Source organism: Hyla sarda, chromosome 5 (genome assembly GCF_029499605.1).
Source record: "Hyla sarda isolate aHylSar1 chromosome 5, aHylSar1.hap1, whole genome shotgun sequence".
Classification (NCBI taxonomy): Eukaryota; Metazoa; Chordata; class Amphibia; order Anura; family Hylidae; genus Hyla; species Hyla sarda.
The window spans coordinates 134,916,224-134,935,089 of NC_079193.1; the positions used below are offsets into that span (position 1 = coordinate 134,916,224).

At 42.6% G+C, this 18,866-nt stretch overlaps 1 protein-coding gene across 6 annotated transcripts in view; it reads right to left on the reverse strand.

Annotated features, from left to right (window-relative positions):
• DDC (dopa decarboxylase) overlaps positions 1–18,866 on the reverse strand; it is a 216,349-nt gene that overhangs the window by 153,026 nt on the left and 44,457 nt on the right. Inside the window, exon 1 of one of the 6 annotated variants that reach the window (XM_056520320.1) lies at positions 12,965–12,986. The exons of 2 other annotated variants lie outside the window; for them this stretch is intronic. The gene's annotated coding sequence lies outside the window, so the exon portion shown is untranslated. Of the gene's footprint in view, positions 1–4,428; positions 4,448–12,228; positions 12,622–12,964; positions 12,987–18,866 lie in introns of those variants that run through there. 3 more of the 6 variants (XM_056520324.1, XM_056520318.1, XM_056520321.1) reach the window with 3 other exon arrangements.

The following is an 18,866-nucleotide window of genomic DNA, read 5'->3' on the forward strand; positions in this document are numbered from 1 at the left end:
TCAATAAGCTTCTTACACCTCTCAGCCAGAATTTTGGACCTTTTCCTCCAGGTCTCTCTGATTGGAAGGGTGCCATTTCCCAACAGCAATTTTAAGATCTCTCCATAGGTGTTCAATGGGATTTAGATCTGGACTCATTGCTGGCCACTTCAGAACTCTCCAGCGCTTTGTTGCCATGCATTTCTTGGGTGCTTTTTGAAGTATGTTTGGGGTCATTGTCCTGCTGGAAGACCTAAGATCTCGGACGCAAACCCAGCTTTCTGACACTGGGCTGTACAGTGCGACCCAAAATCCATTGGTAATCCTCAGATTTCACGATGCCTTGCACACATTCAAGGCACTCAGTGCCAGAGGCAGCAAAACAACCCCAAAACATAATTGAACCTCCACCTTATTTCACTGTAGGTACTGTGTTGTTTTCTTTGTAGGCCTCATTCCGTTTTTAATAAACAGTAGAATGATGTGTTTTTACCAAAAAGCTCTATCTTGGCCTCATCTGTCCACAAGACGTTTTCCCAGAAGGATTTGGTCTTACTCAAGTTCATTTTGGCAAAATGTGGTCTTGCTTTTTTATGTCTCTGTGTCAGCAGTGGGGTCCTCCTGGGTCTCCTGCCATAGCGTTTCATTTCATTTAAATGTCGACAGTTCACGCTGACACTGATGCTCCCTGAGCCTGCAGGACAGCTTGTATATCTTTGGAACTTGTTTGGGGCTGCTTATCCAACATCCGGACTATAATGCGTTGACACCTTTCATCAATTTTTCTCTTCTATCAACGCCCAGAGAGATTAGCTACAGTGCCATGGGTTGCAAACTTCTTGATAATGTTTAACACTGTGGATAAAGGCAAATCTAGATCTCTGGAGATGGACTTGTAACCTTGAGATTGTTGATATTTTTCCACAATTTTGGTTCTCAAGTCCTCAGACAGTTCTCTTCTCCTCTTTCTGTTGTCCATGCTTAGTGTGGCACACACAGACACAGAATTCAAAGACTAAGTGAACTTCTCTCCTTTTTATCAGCTTTCAGGTGTGATTTTTATATTGCCCACACCTGTTACTTGCCCCAGGTGAGTTTAAAGGAGCCTCACATGCTTGAATCTTATTTTTCCACAATTTTAAAAGGGTGCCAATAATTTTGTCCAGACCATTTTTGGAGTTTGGTGTGACATTATATCCAATTAGCTTTTTTTTCCTCGCTTTTTTGATTTAGTTCCAATACACACAAAGGGAATCAGCATGTGCACAGCAAAACATGTGTTACTGCAATTCTTTTCTGTGAGAAATACTTCACTTTCTAGAAAAATTTCAGGGGTGTTAACTTTTACGGCCATGACTGTATATACATTGCTCAAAAAAAAAAAATAAAGGGAACACTTAAACAACACAATGTAACTCCAAGTCAATCACACTGTCCACTCAGGAAGCAACACTGATTGACAATCAATTTCACATGCTGTTGTGCAAATGGAACAGACAACAGGTGGAAATTATAGGCAATTAGCTAAACACCCCTAATAATGAAGTGGTTCTGCAGGTGGTGACCACATACTACTTTTCAATTCCTATGCTTCCTGGTTGATGTTCTGGTCACTTTTTGATGCTGGCAGTGCTTTCACTCTAGTGGTAGCATGAGACCGAGTCTACAACCCACACAAGTGGATCAGGTAGTGTAGCTCATCCAAGATGGCTCATCAATGTGAACAGTGGCAAGAAGGTTTGCTGTGTCTGTCAGCATAGTGTCCAGAGCATGGAGGTGTTACCAGGAGACATGCCAGTACATCAAGAGAGGTGGAGGAGGCCGTAGGAAGGCAACAACCCAGCAGCAGGACCGCTACCTCCACCTTCATGCAAAGAGGAGCAGGAGGAGCATTGCCAGAGCCCTGCTAAATGACCTCCAGCAGGCCACAAATGGGCATGTGTCCACTCAAAAGGTCAGAAACAGACTCCATGAGGGTGGTATGAGGGCCCCACGTCTACAGGTGGTGGTTGTACTTACAGCCCAACACCGTGCAAGACATTTGGCATTTGCCAGAGAACACCAAGATTGGCAAATTCGCCACTGGCACCCTGTGTTCTTCACAGATGAAAGCAGGTTCAAACTGAGCACGTGACAGAGTCTGGAGACGACATGGGGAACGTTCTGCTGCCTGCAATATCCTCCAACATTACCGGTTTGGTAGTGGGTCAGTATTGGGGTGGGGTGGAATTTCTTTGGGGGGGCCGCACAGCCCTCCATGTGCTTGCCAGAGGTAGCCTGACTGCCATTAGGTACCAAGATGAGATCCTCAAACCCCTTGTGAGACTATATGCTGGTGTGGTTGGCCCTGGATTCCTCCTAATGCAATACAATGGTAGATCTCATGTGGCTGGAGTGTGTCAGCAGTTCCTGCAAGAGGAAGGCATTGATGCTATGGACTGGCCCATTCCCCAGACCTGAATCCGATTGAGCACATCTGGACATCACGTCTCGCTCCATCCACCAGCGCCACATTGCACCACAGACTTCCAGGAGTTGGTGGATGCTTTAGTCCAGGTCTGGGAGGACATCTCTCAGGATACACCTCATCAGGAGCCACCTCATCAGGAGCATGTCCAGGCATTGTAGGGAGGTCATACAGGCACATGGACGCTACACACACTACTGAGCCTCATTTTGACTTGTTTTAAGGACATTACATCAAAGTTGGATCAGCCTGTAGTGTGGTTTTCCACTTTGATTTTGAGTGTGTCTCCATATCCAGACCTCCATGCGTTGATAAATTAGATTTCCATTGATAATTTTGTGTGATTTTGTTGTCAGCACATTCAACTATGTAAAGACGAAAGTATTACAGGACAGGACACCAGGGAGGGAAAATGGCTAATTGGGCATAATTTGGAAATTTTTACTCAGAAATGTACTCACTTTTATGGCCAAGGTTTAGATATTAATGACTGTGTGTTGAGTTATTTTAGGGGAACACAACATTAAACACTGTTATACAGGCTGTGCAGTCATTACTTTACATTGTAGCAGAATGTAATTTCTTCAGTGTTTTCGCATTAAAAGATATAATAAAATATTTACAAATATGTGAGGGGTGTACTGTAACTGTTTATTTAAGAATGTTGCTATTTAAGAATGTTGCTTTTTTTGTAACAACATAAAGTCAGCCAACAATGGAACAGTTCAAGAGGAAAAAGCATGAGGGATGCACAGCATACAAATGGAATCACAACAAAGTGATCAGCAAAGAAACAAATGCTCATAGGGAAAGTATGATAACAGATAATACACATGGAATAAACCAACATGAATGCAACAAAACAAAAGATTGCCTGAAATAACATATGAAAACAAGGTGAAATCTCCATTGACTAGAACAACATGCAGGAATGCACAATACAAACCAGTTCTATGTAAACTCTAGTAGAACTATAAGGCTATAACTAGCAGATTCTAGAGATTATGCCATAACCTATGCATACTACATTATGAAAAAGGGCCATACACACACTGGACCTGATTTACTAAGAGTGGAGTGTAGTTTTCTTTGAGGGTTTTAATTCCCTTCCATTTTATTTTCCACGGTATTTACTAAGGTTTCCCTACATTTTGCACTTTTCCCTACATTTTGCTTTTTTTTTTTTACACAAGTTCTGATCTGTCAGGTTTTCCTCAGCTCAAATCCACTACATTTTCTGTAGAAACCTTTAGTAAATATGTTGGGATTTAGTGGAAATGTCGGGGACATGCCCACGCCCACTTCTCCCGATGGTCATGCCCTTTTTTCAGGTTTTCTCAGTAAAATGGAGAGTTAGTCAGGTTTTTTTTTTTATTCTGGCGCAAATTCTGGCACAGACAGAATGTCTGGTGCAGACAGAATGTCTGGCGCACAAGCAGACAAAACATGTCAGGTTTACAATAGTAAATCAGGGCCACTGTATGGACAAACAAAATGAGGAAAAAAAAAAAAAAAGGAAAGAAGACATTTGCTCATGGACCGCTCACTGAACCAACAGAAATCTTACAGTGTTAGCAGTTTAACAAAAGCAAATTCTAATAAAGTGTTTATAGTATTTTTGAATTGGTAGTTTTGCCATTCAGGAGTCCCACACAGAAGGCCCAAACAGTAATTAATAAGTAATAGTTGAACATAGCTACATGCATTTATTGCGTCATTCCCTGATACCCTCTTACAACATTTTTGTAGTAAATCTCTCTTAACCACTTTGTCAATTAAAAATGTCTTATCAGACATAAAAAGTAAGCTGAATGACTGTATTTGCAATAGAAACAGAATACACCAGCACTACCCACTCCTTATATGGTTTAAACAATGCTTCTTGCAAACTAAAATGGACCTTCCACATTAAGCAGTCAAGTTTAAATTGATCCACAGAGCAATCCAATTTTCATAAAGGTGAAACAAACTGCGGCACTCACCACAAGGGAAAGTAAAGGTGTTTAATCAGGTCACATAGTACGGAACACAGCTGATAGAAATGACAGCCTTTTCATGAAGCTGATAGGAATGACAACACACCTCATGAGGCCTCTTCCTACTCTCAAGTCCTTCCCCTCTAAATAGTAAGTACTTTAATCAGATTAATTCACGTCAAAACCAACAATAGTAACAGGAAGTAGAATAAAGCAACACACACAGGGCATCACCTGATGAATCACCTGCATAATATACATACTGTAGTATACAACAATATCAAACATCTTCTGATATTTTTAACTGTGAGCTCAACTCTGAATGTTTCTTCAGACCTAATGGGTCCTCCGATTCAAACCTCAGCATCATCTCAGTATATTTCTTTAGGAGTCTACCTAATTTTTTTCAGCCACATCTTCTTCAGGAGAGTCTGTAGCCCCCCCCGCCCCCCCCGAACATTATTGGCTCCTCACTTTGTCAGCAGATCCTCATCCTTATTATCATCATAACCCTTCCAAACACTGTTCTTCGTGAATAAAATCCTGCCATTCACTGTGCCCACTGAATATAATCCTGCCACACACTGTGCCCCTGAATACAACAGTTAGAGATGAGTGAACTTTTAAAAAATTTTATTCAGCCGATTCGCCAAATTTTCCGAAAAAAATTGGTGCGATCTGAATTTATTCGTGGTGAATCTATATTAAAAATGTTTAATAGGAGTGTAGAACACATATAATGGCTAAATGACACATTGTGGAGGTGTTGGCAGCATGAGGAGACCATATAGTGGCTGAATGACACAGCTTGGATGTGGCTAAAGCATGGAAAGACCATATAGTGGCTGAATGACACAGCATGGAGGTGTTGGCAGCATGAGGAGACCATATAGTTGCTGAATGACAAAGCCTGGAGCTGGCAGCAGCATGCTTAGATGCTAGGGCTTCACAATCCCTAAGATTAAAAGATGATGTTGAAATTTAAATTGAAGATTTATGGTAGCTAGTGCTTTTAGGCCCAGGCCCAGCAGCATCAGTAAACCATATATTGGCTGAATGACACAGCCTGGAGGTGGCTGAAGCATGAGGAGACCATATAGTGGCTGAATGACACAGCCTGGAGGAGGCTGAAGCATGAGAAGACCATATAGTGTCTGAGTGGCACAGCCTGAAGTTGGCAGAAGCATGAGGAGGCCATTGAAATTTAAGATTTTTAAATAGAAATTTAAGATTTCTTAAACTGGGGACAGCTCCTTAATTATGTTTTGCAGTATCCATGTCAGCACAATGAGAGAGCCTGGATGTGGTAGCATAAGCATGAGGAGACCATAAAGCAGCACAATTAGAGAGCCTGGAGGTGGTAACATGAGCATGAGGAGACCATATGGTGGCACAATGACAGAGCGTGGAGGTGGTAGCATTAGCATGAGGAGACCATAGAGCAGCACAATGAGAGAGCCTGGAAGTGGCAGCATCAGCATGAGGAGACCATATGGCAGCACAATGACAGAGCCTTGATGTGGTAGCATTAGCATGAGGAGACCATAGATCAGCACAATTACAGAGCCTTGAGGTGGCAGCAGCAGCATGAGGGCCATGTCAACTGAGGAATCCACGGACTGTTGACTGGGGGTTTTGGATGTCACTTGGGGTGAAGTGGATGTCTGAGTGAACTGATCAATCACGGCAACTGGGTTGCTGGACGAGACACGACTGCTAGCTGACACCGGGAGCTCATACCTCTCGCTGCGACTCCGGCTGCCACGCGCCCCTACTCTGCAGCGGCCTCTGCCTGCGCCTGAGGAATTTAGGCCTCTGCCACTCCACTGTGCACATCCTGGCACTACTCTGCCTGACATACTTATTGCGTATATGAGGGGAGTACAATACGCTTCACTACGCTTAAAATAGTATTTGTCTAGAACAGCAGCAGGTGTGTACTATTGGCTGTATTTTCACAGTATATAGGCCCTTGACAGATTAACAGGTACAAAATAGTACACTACTTAGAAGTAGGTATGTAGTATGCACTTATAAGGGCAGAAATATGTGCTACAGTACACTTAAAAAACGTACTTTATTAAAACACCAGCCGGTGATTACCTTTGCCTGGACTTTCACAGTATCTAGACCCTTGACAGATTAACAGGTACAAAATAGTACACTACTTAGATGTAGGTATGTGATATGCATTTATAAGGGCAGAAAAATGCGGTACAGTATGCTTAATAAACGTATTGGAGTAAAACACCAGACAGTGATTACTTTTGGCTGTCCTTTCACTGTATGTAAGCCCTTGACAGATTAACAGGTACAAAATAGTACACCACTTAGATGTAGGTATGTGGTATGCACTTATGAGGGCATAAGAATGTAATACAATGCTGTTCACAGTGACTGAGGGGTTAATTGCTGCAGTAAGAATTAATTTCTGTGCAAATACGCTGTGCTCTGTGTCCTACAGAAGGCTGAGGTGACTAAGAGGTGAAACGCTTCTGCAACAAACTTTTCTGTGTAACACACACACAGCAATGTCAGGGCCACTGTATGGACAAACAAAATCAGAAGAGAAAAAAAGAAAGACAAAGAAAAGAACCAGCAATCACCAACAGCAATCTTACAGTGTTAGCAGTTTGGAAAATGTATTTCAGTAGACAGATTCCCTTTAAATACTTTTTTAGTTATTTCTGTTTTAAGTGTTTTTTTTCCCCAAGTTTAACAAAAGCAAATTCTTATAAAGTGCTAATAGTATTTTTGAATTGGTAGTTTTGTCATTCAGGATTCCCACACAGAAGGCCCAAACAGTAATTAAGTAATTGAACATAGCTAGATGCATTTATTGCGTCAATCTCCGATACCCTCTTACATTTTTGTAATAAATCACGCTTAACAACTTTTTCAATAAAAATTTTTCTTATCAGACATAAAAAGTAAGCTAATTGACTGTATTTGCAATAGAAACAGAAGACACCAGCACTGCCCACTCCTTATCTGGTTTAAACAATGCTTCTTGCAAACTAAAATGGACCTTCCACATTAAGCAGTCCTTAACGGGGTAAAGTTAAAATTGATCCACACAGCAATCCAATTTTCATAAAGGTGAAACAAACAGCGGCACTCACCACAAGGGAAAGTAAAGGTGTTTAATCAGGTCACAAAGTCCGGAACACAGCTGATAGAAATGACAGCCTTTTCATGAGGCTGATAGGAATGACAACACACCTCATGAGGCCTCTTCCTACTTTCAAGTCCTTCCCCTCTGAATAGTAAGAACTTTAATCAGATTAATTCATGTCAAAACCAACAATAGTAACAGGACTTAGAATAAAGCAACACACACAGGGCATCACCTGATGAATCACCTGCATAATATACATACTGTAGTATACAACAATATTAAACATCTTCTGATATTTTTAATTGTGAGTTCAACTCTGAATGATTCTTCATACCTAATGGGTCCTGCGATTCAAACCTCAGCATCATCTCAGTATATTTCTTTAGGAGTAATCTACCTAAATTTTTTCAGCCACACCTTCTTCTGGATAGTCTGAAGCCCCCCCCGAACTTTATTGGCTCCTCACTTTGTCAGCAGATCCTCATCCTTATTATCATTATATCCCTGCCAAATACTGTTCTTCGTGACTAAAATCCTGCCATTCACTGTGTCCACTGAATATAATCCTGCCACACACTGTGCCCCTGAATATAACAATTAGAGATGAGTGAACTTTTAAAAAAATTCGATTCAGCCAATTTGCCAAATTGTCCGAAAAAAATTGGTTTGATCAGAATTTATTTGTGGCGAATCTATATTAAAAATGTTTATTTCTGGCCTATAGAGAGCCTCAATAGGGGTGTAGAACACATATACCGCACCTCGTGCAGGTAAACAGGGTAACTTTGTGTGTAGATAGTGATAAATGGGCCAGCAGGGTGGTCCCTTACCTTACGGTGTTATGCTCAGAGCATAACACCTGCAGTGACTTAGAGTTTGGAGAGGGAGGTCGCAGCATCCAGGTTCCTCTGGGCTCTGGGTACAGAGTCCAGTGCATCAATGGAGAAGTGTAACGGATGATCCGATCACGAAAAAAAGGGGAACATCTGAAGGAGCTCAGACCTCTAGACGCTGTTGTGTAATGGTGCTGAGCCGCCGCCTGCTGGCAGGCGGCAGCTCAGTACCATTACACAACAGCCTCTAGAGGTCTGCGCTCCTTAAAATTGAAATTGAGGATTTTGAAATTGGAATTTTAACTCCCAAGTTTTAGTGTCCCAGGCCCCGGCATGTGGGTAGAAGGGACCAAATATAACAAGGAGTCACATGGCAGCTCAATGAAAGAGCCTGGAGGTGGGATTAGTATGAGGAGACCATATAGTGGCTGAATGACTGCCTGGAGTTTGTGGCAGCATGGGGAGACCATATAGTGTCTGAATGGCACAGCCGGGAGTTGGCTGAACCAGATTTATGGTAGCTAGTGCTAACATAAATCTTTTTAGGTCCAGCAGCATCAGTAAACCATATATTGGCTGAATGGAAAAGCCTGGAAGTGGCTGAAGCATGAGGAGACCATATAGTGCCTGAATGAGACAGCCTGGAGGTGGCAGCAGCAGCATCAGGAGTCCTGAAAGTGACCCTAATGCAGAGGAATTTCTTAAACTGGGGACCAGCACCTTAATTATGTTTTGCCGTATCCATGGCAGCACAATGAGAGAGCATGGAGGTGGTAGCACCAGCATGAGGAGACCATAAATCAGCACAAGTAGAGAGCCTGGAGGTGGCAGCATCAGAATAAGGAGACCATATGGTGACACAATGACAGAGCGTGGAGGTGGCAGCATTAGCATGAGGAGACCATAGAGCAGCACAATGAGAGAGCCTGGAAGTGGCAGCATCAGCATGAGGAGACCATATGGCGGAACAATGACAGAGCCAGGATGTATTAGCATGAGGAGACCATAGAGCAGAACAATTACAGAGCCTTGAGGTGGCAGCAGCAGCATGAGGGCCATGCCAACTGAGGAACCCACCGACTGTTGACTGGGGGTTTTGGATATCACTTGGGATGAAGTGGATGACCGAGTGAACCGATCAATCACGGCTGCTAGGTTGCTGGACGAGACACGACTGCTAGCTGACACCGGGAGCTCAGACCTCTTGCTGCAACTTTGGCTGCCACACGCCCCTACTCTGCAGCGACCTCTGCCTGGGTCTGAGGAATTTAGGCCTCTGCCACTCCACTGTGCACATCCTGGCACTACTCTGCCTGACATACTTATTGCGTATATGCGGGGAGTACAATACGCTTCACTATGCGTAAAATAGTATTTGTCTAGAACAGCAGCAGGTGTGTACTATTGGCTGTCCTTTCACAGTATATAGGCCCTTGACAGATTAAAAGGTACAAAATAGAACACTACTTAGATGTAGGTATGTGGCATGCACTTATGAGGGCAGAAAAATGCACTACAATATGCTTAACCCCTTAAGGACGCAGGACGTAAATGTACGTCCTGGTGAGGTGGTACTTAACGCACCAGGACGTACATTTACGTCCTAAGCATAACCGCGGGCATCGGAGCGATGCCCGTGTCATGCGCGGCTGATCCCGGCTGCTGATCGCAGCCAGGGACCCGCCGGCAATGGCCGACGCCCGCGATCTCGCGGGCGTCCGCCATTAACCCCTCAGGTGCCGGGATCAATACAGATCCCGGCATCTGCGGGAGTTCGCGATTAAAATGAACGATCGGATCGCCCGCAGCGCTGCTGCGGGGATCCGATCATTCATAACGCCGCACGGAGGTCCCCTCACCTTCCTCCGTGCGGCTCCCGGCGTCTCCTGCTCTGGTCTGTGATCGAGCAGACCAGAGCAGGAGATGACAGATAATACTGATCTGTTCTATGTCCTATACATAGAACAGATCAGTATTAGCAATCATGGTATTGCTATGAATAGTCCCCTATGGGGACTATTCAAGTGTAAAAAAAAATGTAAAAAAATGTAAAAGTAAAAGTAAAAAAAAAGTGAAAAATCCCCTCCCCCAATAAAAAAGTAAAACGTCCGTTTTTTCCTATTTTACCCCCAAAAAGCGTAAAAAAACATTTTTTATAGACATATTTGGTATCGCCGCGTGCGTAAATGTCCGAACTATTAAAATAAAATGTTAATGATCCCGTACGGTGAACGGCGTGAACGAAAAAAAATTAAAAAAGTCCAAAATTCCTACTTTTTTAATACATTTTATTAAAAAAAAAATTATAAAAAATGTATTAAAAGTTTTTTATATACAAATGTGGTATCAAAAAAAGTACAGATCATGGCGCAAAAAATGAGCCCCCATACCGCCACTTATACGGAAAAATAAAAAAGTTAGAGGTCATCAAAATAAAGGGATTATAAACGTACTAATTTGGTTAAAAAGTTTGTGATTTTTTTTAAGCGCAACAATAATATAAAAGTATATAATAATGGGTATCATTTTAATCGTATTGACCCTCAGAATAAAGAACACATGTCATGTTTACCATAAATTGTACGGCGTGAAAACAAAACCTTCCAAAATTAGCAAAATTGCGTTTTTCGTTTTAATTTCCCCACAAAAATAGTGTTTTTTGGTTGCGCCATACATTTTATGATATAATGAGTGATGTCATTACAAAGGACAACTGGTCGCGCAAAAAACAAGCCCTCATACTAGTCTGTGGATGAAAATATAAAAGAGTTATGATTTTTAGAAGGCGAGGAGGAAAAAATGAAAACGTAAAAATTAAATTGTCTGAGTCCTTAAGGCCAAAATGGGCTGAGTCCTTAAGGGGTTAATAAACGTATTGGAGTAAAACACCAGATGGTAATTACTTTTGGCTGTCCTTTCACAGTATGTAGGCCCTTGACAGATTAACAGGTACAAAATAGTACACCACTTAGATGTAGGTACGTGGTATGCACTTATGAGGGCATAACAATGTAATACAATGCTGTTCACAGTAACTGAGGGGTTAATTGCTGCAGTAAGAATTAATTTCTGTGCAAATACGCTGTGCTCTGTGTCCTACAGAAGCCTGAGGTGACTAAGAGGTGAAACGCTGCTGCAACAAGCTTTTCTGTGTAACACACACACTGCGATGTCTGTCCTATCTCTATGCAGTGTAATTAATTATATGACATGCTGCAAAATGGCTGCTGAATATATAGGGCTGTGACATCACAGTGGTGACAGGCTGCTGATAGGCTGCGTCCTGCATGTGATTCAGGCTACTTCCCTTCCCACCTTGCCAGCGTTCCTTGCCCCATGTACTGACATGTGGATCCACCATTTAAGATGCCATGGAGCCTGGACTGCAGTAAATGGGGTTTAATGATAGAATTGCGTCGATATTCGCATTTGTTGCAAATTGAATATTTCATTTATAAAAAGTAAAAAGTCCCATTAAAACTAAAAATGGTACCGATTAAAACTACAAAACAGGATGTAGGAAATGAGCCTTCACATAGCCCCATATATGGAAAAATAAAAAAGTTATAGGGGTCAGAAAATGAAAAGTTCAGGCGCATTTTATTTAAAAAAGTCTATTGATGTAGTACAATAATAGATAAACTATATAAATTGGGTATTGCATTGACTTACTCTTTATTTTGTATGTGTCATTTTTACCAAAAAGGGCACTACGTAAAAACAAAAAAGTTGCAAACTTGCTTTTTTTTTTTTTCAATTTAGATTCAGTGTAACAATGTCTCCAACAAATCATTTTAGAATCCAGAAGCCTTACTACACATTTTCCTAACATTTTTGGAATTGGAGATCACATACCTGTTCAATGCACACAGCCTTGCCAGTCCAAGTTCATAAAATTTAACTTCACGTCTTTAGTTTTCTTTGCAATGTATGTTATCTCTTAACTAAAGTGAACTTTGTTTTCTCAAATGGAGTTTGCTCATTGGCAGCTGTATCTAGCAAACGTTGCCTTTTACTGAATCAGTATTCCAGAAAGCATTTTCCTTAGTTTGCAGAATTACTCCTGTACTACAAGCTTTAACAAACAGGAATATAAAATATAAATTTCTTAGCAAAAAACTACTATAATCAGCACAATTAGATTAACCAACCAGACTTCGCTGAGGTTTATTGATTGTATCATGAAAAATGATGCACATTTATTCAGTATTTGTATGCAAGGGGGAGATTTATCAAAACCTGTGCAGAGGAAAAGTTGCCCAGTTGCCCATAGCAACCAATCAGATCACTTCTTTCATTTTTAACAAGGCCTCTGCAAAATGAAAGAAGCAATCTGATTGGTTGCTATGGGCAACTCAGCAAGTTGTCCTCTGGACAAGTTTTGATAAACCTCCACCATAGTATGTATCAATGGGCAGGAAAACAGGCTACTCCAGCTCCACAAAAATAGGATAAAGTCACTTGTTTATTTATGGAAAAACAACACAAAAGTGAAAAGTGCAGTAAAACCTCAAGCCCACGCAATAGTATGTATCAATACTATTGCAGGAAGTTCCAACACAAAGTAGAAACTGTAATTTATGTGACTTACTGTAAATAATAATCATAAATATTAATATTTTGTACAGTCCATGACAAACATCTGTACAGTCCATGTTCAGCTGTTCAGCACAGCTACAGTGCCCAGATGTAAACACAGCGTAGAGTGAAAGGTATCAGCTCAATAGATTTTGTAGTGATGGCACCAGGTAACTGCAATACAGCTCTTATTCACTTCAATGGGAGCTGCGCTACAGTAACCAACCCGACTACTACACATGTATGTATGGAGTAGAGGCTTCTAGCTCTTACATTGTTTACATCTAGATGTCGCAGGTGTTCTGAACAGCTGATCAGTAGAGGTGTCAGGTGTTGGCACCTCACCTCTCGTTATTAAGGGACAGGGAGCGGTTTTTGAAATAAATTATGTTTTTTATTCCTGGATAACCCTGGCCCATCTAACTGTGCTCGGCTGGGCTAGAGCGATTCTCAAGGGGTGGTGATGGGAGGGATAAAAACAACAGTCCAGCGGGCCCCCCTGGCTATGAGGCCCGGTTGCAATGGCGACCTTAGCAACCTCTATAGCTACGCCACTGACCAAAGGTCCTTCAACAACTCTCCTATAATGCATGTTGAAGCTCTGCCCCATCATGTAACATGATTAGGAAATCATCAAAAGATCCTTTACCTTAAAGGGGTACTCCCGTGGAAAACTGGTGCCAGAAAGTTAAACAGATTTGTAAATTACTTCTATTAAAAAATCTTAATCCTTCCAGTACTTTTTCGGGGCTGTATACCACAGAGGAAATGCTTTTCTTTTTGGATTTCTCTTCTCTCACAACCACAGTGCTCTCTGCTGACCTCTGCTGTACATTTTAAAACTGTCCAGAGCAGCATATGTTTGCTATGGGGATTTTCTCCTGCTCTGAACAGTTTCTAAAATGGACAGCCTAGGTCAGCAGATGGCACTGTGGTCGTGACATCAGAGAAATCCAAAAAGAAAAGCATTTCCTCTGTAGTATACAGCCCCTAAAAAGTACTGGAAGGATTAAGATTTTTTAATAGAAGTAATTTACAAATCTGTTTAACTTTCTGGCACCAGTTGATTTAAAAAAATGTTTCCACAGGAGTACCCCTTTAAGGTAAAGGATCTTTTGATGAGTTCCTAATCATGTTACATGATGGAGCAGAGCTTCAACATGCATTATAGGAGAGGTGTTGAAGGACCTTTGGTCAGTGGCGTAGTTGTTGAGGTCGCAAAGGTCACCATCGCAACCGGGCCTCATAGCCAGGGGAGCCCGCAGGGCTGTTGTTATTATCCCTCCCATCACCACCCCTACAAGGCCCCCGTCTCTTGAGACTCGCTCTAGCCCGGCTGAGCACAGTTTGATGGGGCAGGGACAGGGGCTGCTGGGGCACGCACATCTGCTCTAAGCCCCTAATGTTTCCCCGCCTCTGACCACCGTTACATGGACACACATCCACCCCCAGTGCCTCCTGCCTCTGACGCTTTCTCCGGGACCTGATCTCCACTCATGGATGCATTTGAGGAGGCCAAGGACTGGGGTGGGGTGTTGTGTTTATGTGTGATGTGTATGTATGTATGATGTGTGTCTATGATGTGTATGCATGTATGATGTATGTGTGTATGTATGCATGTATGTATGATGATTGTATGTATGATAGATGTGTGTAAGCTAGATGTACACTGCTCAAAAAAATAAAGGGAACACTAAGATAACACATCCTAGATCTGAATGAATTAACTAATCATATGAAATACTTTCGTCTTTACATAGTTGAATGTGTTGACAAAAAAATCAGACACAAATTATCAAAGGAAATCAAATTTATCAACCCATGGAGGTCTGAATATGTAGTCACACTCAAAATCAAAGTGGAAAACCACATTACAAGGCTGATCCAACTTTGATGTAATGTCTATAAAACAAGTCAAAATGAGGCTCAGTAGTGTGTGTGGCCTCCATGTGCCCGTATGACCTGCCTACAATGCCTGGGCATGCTCCTGATGAGGTGGCAGATGGTCTCCTGAGGGATGTCCTACCAGACCTGGACTAAAGCATCCAACAACTCCTGGACAGTCTATTGTGCAACGTGGATGGTGGATGGAGCGAGACAGGATGTCCCAGATGTGTTCAATTGGATTCAGGTCTGGGGAACGGGTGGGCCACTCCATAACATCAATGCCTTCCTCTTGCAGGAACTGCTAACACACTCCAGCCACATGATATCTAGCATTGTATTGCATTAGGAGGAACCCAGGGCCAACTGCACCAGCATATGGTCTCACAAGGGGTCTGAGGATCTCATCTCGGTACCTAATGGCAGTCAGGCTACCTCTGGCAAGCACATGGAGGGCTGTGCGGCCCCCCCAAAGAAATGCCACCCCACACCATTACTGACCCACCACCAAACCGGTCATGCTGGAGGATGTTGCAGGCAGCAGAACATTCTCCACGGCATCACCAAACTCTGTTTTCATCGGTGAATCACCAAACTCTGTTTTCGGTGAATCGGTGAATCACCAAACTCTGTTTTCATCTGTGAAAAGCACAGGGCGGCGGTGGTGAATTTGCCAATCTTGGTGTTCTCTGGCAAATGCCAAACATCCTGCACGGTGTTGGGCTGTAAGCACAACCCCCACCTGTGGATGTTGGGCCCTCATACTACCCTCATGGAGTCTGTTTCAGACCGTTTAAGGCCTGCTGGAGGTCATTTTACAGGGCTCTGGCAGTGTTCCTCCTGCTCTGCACTGCCTTGCACAAAGGAGGGGGTAGTCCTGCTGCTGGGTTGTTGACCTCCTACGGCCTCCTCCACATCTCCTGATGTACTGTCCTGTCTCCTGGTAGCGCCTCTATGCTCTGGACACTACGCTAACAAACACAGCAAACTTTCTTGCTACAGCTCGCATTGATGTGCCATCCTGGATGAGCTGCACTACCTGAGCCACTTGTGTGGGTTGTAGACTCCGTCTCATGCTACCACTAGAGTGAAAGCACCGCCAGCATTCAAAATTAGTAAGTACAGTTGGTTTCATTTTGCTTTAAATAATCATCCTTAGGCCTCGTTGTCCCTGGAGAGCGAGAGGCTCCGAGGGAACAGGAGAAATACCTAGAAGCATGTGTGTATGTGAATATGTAAAAAAAAATCTTGTGTAGCCCAGATTTGTTATATTGGAACTTAAATAATATAATCAGTGTGTGAAACATACTACCTATTGGAGGGTTTGTGAATAAGCCATAAAAACTACCTGCTGGGAGTAATATGGGCCACGGAACTTGTATAAACTGTTAAATGTCACTTTCATCCTTTGGGAAAAGCATTAATTGTGGATGGTAGCCCACTGACAAGTAGTAAGAGTACTGGATGTGATAAGAACTGTATACGGGAAATAAGCAGTGACATAACTATCGAGCATTAACATCGCTGGGGTCTAATATCTGGACGGCGTATATAAAATTCTCTCATTTGTTACCACGCTATCCTGGATAAAAAGTCTACTTCCAGTACTCTTGTTTAAAGGGGTTCTCCGGTGCTTACACATCTTTTCCCCTATCCAGAGGATAGGGGATAAGATGCCTGATCGCGGGAGTCCCGCCGCTTGGGACCCCCGTGATCTTGCATGCGGCACCCCGTTTGTAATCAGTCCCCGGAGCGTGTTCGCTCCAGGTCTGATTACCGGCGACCACAGGGCGGGCGGCGTGTGACGTCACGCCTCCGCCCCTCAATGCAAGCCTACGGGAGGGGGCGTGATAGCTGAAATGAATTTTGTGGGGCATGTCACATGTAAGAAGCCCCTATGGTGCAAGAACAGCAAAAAAAAAAAAGCACATGGCATACTATTTTGGAAATTACACCCCTCAAGTAACGTAACAAGGGGTACATTGAGCCTTCACATCCCACAGGTGTTTGAAAAATTTCCGCTAAAGTTGGACGTGAAAATTTTTTTTTTTTTCACTAAAATGTTGTGTTACCCCAAATTCTTAATTTTCACAAGGGGTAATAGGAGAAAAAGCCTCCCAAAATTTGTAACCCCATTTTCTTCTGAGTATTGGAAATACCCCATATGTGGATGTAAAGTGCTCTGCGGGTGAACTACAATGCTCAGAAGAGAAGGAGCGCCATTGAACTTTTGGAGAGAGAATTTGATTGGAACAGAAGTCCGGGGCCATGTGCGTTTACAAAGCCCCTCCCCGTGGTGCCAGAACAGTGGACCCCTCCCATGTGACCCCATTTTGGAAACTACACCCCTCACAGAATTTAATAAGTGGTACAGTGAGCATTTACACCACATTGGGTTTGACAGATCTTTGGAACAGTGGGCTGTGCAAATCATAAATTACATTTTTAATTTTCACGGACCATTATTCCAAAAATCTGTCAGACAACTGTGGGGTGTAAAGGCTCACTGTACCCCTTATTAAATTCTGTGAGGGGTGTAGTTTCCAAAATGGGGTCACATGGGGGGGGCACTGTTCTAGCACTATGGGGGCTTTGTAAACACACATGGCCTTCAATTTCGGACACATTCTCTCTCCAAAATCCCAATGGCATTCTCTTCTGGGCATTGTAGTGTGCCCGCTGAGCACTTTACATCCACATATGGTGTATGTTCTTACTCAGAAGAAATGGGGTTACAAGATTTTTTTTTTTTTTATTCCCTCTTGTGAAAATGAAAAATTTAGAATAACCAGCATTTTAGTGAAATATGTTTTTTTTTTTACATTTTCACATCCAACTTGAACGAAAATTTGTCAAACACCTATAGGGTGTTAAGGCTCACTATACCCCTTGTTACATTCCGTGAGGGATCTAGTTTCCAAAATGGGGTCACATGTGGGTATTTTTTTTTCTTGCATTTATGTCATAACCACTGTAAAATCAGCCACCCCTGTGCAAATCACCAATTTAGACCTCAAATGTACATATGCGCTCTCACTCCTGAGCCTTGTTGTGCACCTGCAGAGCACTTTACACCCACATATGGGGTATTTTCGTACTCAGGAGAAATTGCGTTACAAATTTTGGGGGTCTTTTTTTCCTTTTACCGCTTGTGAAAATTAAAAGTATGGGTCAACACCAGCATGTTTGTGTAAAAAATTAAATTTTTTTAAACTAACATGCTGGTGTAGACCCCAACTTTACCTTTTCATAAGGGGTAAAAGGAGAAGAAAAAAAACAAAGTTTGTAACGCAATTTCACCCGAGTACGGAAATATCCCATATGTGGCCCTAAACAATTTCCTTGAAATACGACAGGGTTCCAAAGCGAGAAAGTACCATGCGCATTTGAGGCCTATTTTGGGGTTTGCATCCGCCACCAAAATACCCTACGGCAGTGTTTCCCAAACAGGGTGTCTCCAACTGTTGCAAAACTCCAAGCATGCCTTGACAGTCAGTGGCTGTCCGGCAATACTGGGAATTGTTGTTTTTCAACAGCTGGAGGCTACGTTTTGGAAACAGTGCCGCACAAGAGTTTTTTTTTAATTTTTTTATTGGGGGGGGGGGTTGGAACTGTGTAGGGGTATATGTATATGCAGTCTTTTTACTTTTTATTTTGTGTAGTGTAGTGTAGTGTTTTTAGGGTACATTGACACAGCAAGTTTCTCGATGGGAGTTTGAGCTGCGGCGTAAAATTTGCCGCATATGAAACTTGCAGCAGAAAACCCACAGGTGTGAATTTACCATTCACATGGGGGGGGGGGGGGCAAACCTCCAACTACCATGAACTGACAGACCATACATACTACTGGGAGTTGTAGTTATGCAACAACTGGAGGCACATTGGTTGCGCAACACAGTGAGTTTGTTACTTAACTCAGTGTTTTGCAACCAGTGTGCCTCCAGCTGTCTCTCAGTGCATGCTGGGAGTTGTATTTTTGACACAGCTGGCGGCACACTGGTTGCAAAACACTGAGTTAGGACACAACCAAT